Source organism: Myotis lucifugus, unplaced genomic scaffold (assembly GCF_000147115.1).
Source record: "Myotis lucifugus unplaced genomic scaffold, Myoluc2.0 scaffold_422, whole genome shotgun sequence".
In the NCBI taxonomy this organism is placed as follows: Eukaryota; Metazoa; Chordata; class Mammalia; order Chiroptera; family Vespertilionidae; genus Myotis; species Myotis lucifugus.
In genome coordinates this window covers 808,093-812,807 of record NW_005871470.1, presented here as the reverse complement: position 1 = coordinate 812,807, position 4,715 = coordinate 808,093, and positions in this window count along the sequence as shown.

Below are 4,715 nucleotides of genomic sequence, written 5' to 3'. Positions count from 1 at the left end.
AACAATGCACTAGGGTTCTCTTTCTCCACATCCTCCCCTGCACTTGTCATTTGTTGATTTGCTGATGGTAGCCATTCTGACAGGTGTGAGGTAATCCCTCATTGTTTTAATTTGCATCTTTCTGATGATTAGTGATGTTGAGCATTATTTAATATACTATTGGCCATCTGTATGTGCTCTTTGGAGAAGTGTCTATTCAGGTCATTTGCCATTTGCCATTTTTTAATTGGATTATTTGTCTTTCTGGTGTTGAGTTGTCTAAGTTCTTTATGTATTTTGCATATTAACCTCTTATCACACATATCATTGGGGAATATGTTCTCCCATGCAGTGGGTTCCCTTTTCCCCTTGTTGATGGTTTATTTTGCTGTGCTGAAGCTTTTTAGTTTGATGTAGTCTCAGTTTATGTCTTTTTCCTTTGTTTCCCTTGCTCTAGGAGACATATTGGCAAAAATATTGCTATGCAAAGATGTCCGAAATTTAACTGCCTTTGTTTTCATCCAGTGTTTGTATGGTCTTAAGACTTACATTTAAGTCTTTTTTCCATTTTGAGTTTTTTCTTGTGTATGGTGTAAGTTAGTGGTTTAGTTTCATTTTTTTGTATGTATCTGTCCAATTTTCCCAGCACCATTTATTGAAGAGACTATTTTTACTCTATTGTATGTTCTTGCCTCCTTTGTCAAATATTAATTGAATATAAAGACATGGGTCGATTTCTGGGCTCTCTGTCCTGTTCCATTGACCTATATGTCTGTTCTTGTGCCAGTACCGGGAAGTTTTGAGTCAATGGTTTTGTAGTATAGTTTGATATCAGCTATTGTGATCCCTCCAACTTTGCTCTTTTTTTCTCAAAATTGCTGAGGCTATTCTCAGTATTTTTGGGTTCCATATAAATTTTTGGAATATTTGTTCTAGGTCTGGGAAATATGCCATTAGTATTTTAATCAGAATTGCATTGAATCTATAGATTTCTTTGGGTAGTATGGACATTTTAATGATGTTAATTTTTCCAATCCAAGATTTCAACTTTCTTGAATTTGTTAAGACTCCTTTTGTGTCATAACATGTGGTCTATCTTTGAGAATGTTCATTGTGCACTAGAGGTATATACTTCCACTTGTTTGTATCTTCCTCTATGTCCTTTTTCAATGTCCTATAGTTTTCTGAGTATAGATCTTTTACCTCCTTGGTTAAGTTTATTTTTAGGTACCTTATTTTTTGTTGCAATAGTAAGTGGTATTGTTTTCTTAGTATCTCTTTATTTTTTAAAATATATTTTTATTGATTTCAGAGAGAAAGGAAGAGGGAAAGAGAGATAGAAACATCAATGATGAGAGTGAAACCTCCTGCACACCCCCTAGGGGAATCGAGCCTGCAACTTGGGCATGTGCCCTTGACCGAAATTGAACCCCAAACTCCTCAGTCCACAGGCGGGTGCTCTATTCACTGAACCAAACTGGCTAGGGCATTTTCTCTTTCTGATAGTTCATTATCCCATATAATAAAAGAGAATCATGTAAATTGACTGTCCCTCTGCTATGCTCACCAGCCAATCAGGAGCGAGTATGCAAACTAACCCACCAATGATGGTGCCAGGCGGAGAGCAGAATGGGAGAACCAGCAGAGAGTGGAGTGGCTTGGGGAACTTGGCTCCCTAAGCCACCAGACGGAGACCAGAGAGGGAAAGCTGGCAGCTTGGAGGACTTGGCAGAGTGGGAGGCCATGGATGGAGACAGAGCAGGAAGGGAAAACCAAGAGCATGGGGAGCACCAGGAATTCTGGGAAAAGTAGTTTTGGTGGCAGCCCCAGGACCTGAAGCGGAAGCCCAGAGCACAGGGGGCACCCGGAATGCTGGGAATCATAGTTCTTATGGCAGGCGGATCTCCTAGACACTAGAGCAGCAGTTCTCAACCTGTGGGTCTCGACCCCTTTGGCGGTTGAACGACCCTTTCACAGGGGTCACCTAAGACCATCCTGCATATCAGATATTTACATGATGATTCATAACAGTAGCAACATTACAGTTATGAAGTAGCAATGAAAATAATTTTATGGTTGGGTCACAACATGAGGAACTGTATTTAAAGGGACAGAAGGTTGAGAACCACTGCACTAGAGCAAAGTGAGCCTGGGTCAAGTTACTGTTGTGGTGGGGGATGGAGGGAAAGCAAAGGTGAGAGACATAAGTAAAATCAGAGTGTGTAGGAAAAATTAAAGGGAAGATATCCTAAAACTTCCAGGAAATCTCCACCAATGAAGCAAAGAAAAAAAAAAGCCTCTATTATTCTGTGAGCACCAAACCAAACTGAGTTGGGATCTCAGACAATTTGCTCATATGATTGCAAAGACAGACAGAAACTCCCGGATTGGAGAGGGCTCTCCTGAGGGCTCCCAGATTGGAGAGGGTGCAGGTTGGGCTGAGGGACCTCCACACCCCCCAGTGCACAAATGTCGTGCACCAGGCCTCTAGTAAGTGTACAAAAATGCCACTGATCTGGATGTTAATTTTGTATCCTGCTACTTAGCCGAATTCATATATTAGATATAGCAGTTTTTTTTGGTGGAGTCTTCATGGTTTTCTATGCACAATATCATGTTATTGGTGAATAATGACAGTTTTGTTTCCTCCTTTCCAATATGGATACCTTTTATTTCTGTGGCCAAGACTTCCAGTGCTATGTTGAATAGGTGCTAAAAGCAGACATCCCTGTCTTGTTCCTGATTTTAAGGGAAACACTTTCTGTTTTAGCCCATTGAGTGTGATGTTGGCTGTGGGGTTTGTCATATGTGCCCTTTATTACACTGAGGTATGTTCCCTCTAGTCCCACTTTGCTGAGAGTTTTTATCATAAACTAGCCTCTGGGTAAAGAACTCATCACACTCAACATACATTGAAGAAATGCCTGCCACATGCCAAGCACTGTCCAAGAGGCCTGTTGTTCTCAAGGACTTACACTCTTCCACCTGGTGTGTCCTCAGATGCTGGACTCCAAACTGCTCCATTTCCGTTCACGAAGCACCATGCACTATTAGTGAAAAGGCTCTAACTGCCAAAATTCTTTCTCTTCCAGAGGACAGACCTCAAATGAAGAACAAATAGCTACGTTCCCATCTCACCCCATTTCTCTTATCCTCTTTCAGCAATTTAAGCCTTTCTTTGCAAAGGACAGATGACCAAAATCAACATTTTTGTGAGATGAACTCTCAGTTGAAAGTACACTGATTTAAAACATGCTCTCTGTCTTCAAGAAACTTGAATCTGGGAGTGGTTGTTGATAAAGAGACAATTTTGGTATATTGCTACATATTGCCTTTATTAATGTACTGAGTAAAAAGAAAAGTGCCAATACTAGTGATAAAATGAACAGCTGTTAAATCCAACAAAAATGAGACAAGGATTAAAAAAAATCACTCGGTATTCCAAAAGCAGTTAATCTTAATATCAATTGAGAGCTCCCTGGACTTAAACCTGTACCTATTAGTTCAATTTAGGAAACTGGGTTTGGAATTCTGGAAAAATACTGTTCAATAAGACAGCTTGTAAAAGCAAGGTATAATTAGAAATTTTAAATATTAACTGCTCTGGGAACAAATAAGCCTCATAAAAGATTAGGAAACTCTGCACAATTGGCACATTTCTAGGAACACAAGCTTGAAAGTTGGGAAAATATATATATACTAGAGGCCCGGTGCACAAAAATTTGTGCACTGGCGGGGGTGGGGGGTGTCCCTCAGCCCCACTTGTGCCCTCTCACAGTCTGGGACCCCTCAGGAGATAACAACCTGCTGGCTTAGGCCTGCTCCTGGGTGGCAGAGGGCAGGCCCAATCCCTAGGTGCAGCCCCTGGTTGGGCTCAGAGCAGGACCGATTGGGGAGTTGGGGCGCCACCCCCTGTCCCACTCAAGGCAGGGTCGATGGGGAGGTTGCGGCACCACCCTCAGTCACACACAGAGAAGGGCCGATTAGGGGGTTGGGACGCTGCCCCCTGTCATGCACAGAGCAGGGCCCATCAGGGGGTTTGGGGAGCTCCCCCCTGTCACGCACAGAGCAAGGCTGATAGGGGAGTTGGGGCATTTCCCCCGTCACACTCAGGGCAGGGCCGATGGGAAGGTTGCGGCTCTACCCCATCACACACAGAGCAGGGCCCATGGGGGGGTTGGGGCGCCGCACCCTGTCACACACAGAGCAGGGCCGATCAGGGGGTTGGGGAGCTCCCCCCTATCAGGCACAGAGCAGGGCAGATCAGGGGTTTGGGGTGCCTTCCCCTGTCACAAACAGAGCAGGGCGAATAGGGAGGTTGTGGCCCCACCCCCTGTCACACACAGAGCCAGAGGGTGATCAGGGGGTTTGGGCGCTGCCCCCTGTCACGCTGCTCCAGGGGCCAGGAGGCCTCGTGGCTCTGCTGACCCCAGTGCTGGGAAGCCTCGCAGCTCTGCTGTTCCCGGTGCCGGGAGGCATATTACCCTTTTACTATATAGGATAGAGGCCTGGTGCACAGGTGAGGGCCAGCTGGTTTGCCCTGAAGGGTGTCCCGGATCAGGGTGGGAGTCCTGCTTGGGTGCCTGGCCAGCCTGGATGAGGGGATGATGGCTGTTTGCAGCTGGTCACACCCCCTTCAGGGTGAGGGTCCCCACTGGGGTGCTTGGCCAGCCTGGATGAAGGGATGATTGCTGTTTGCAGCTGGTCACACCCCTTCAGGGTGGGGGTCCCCACTG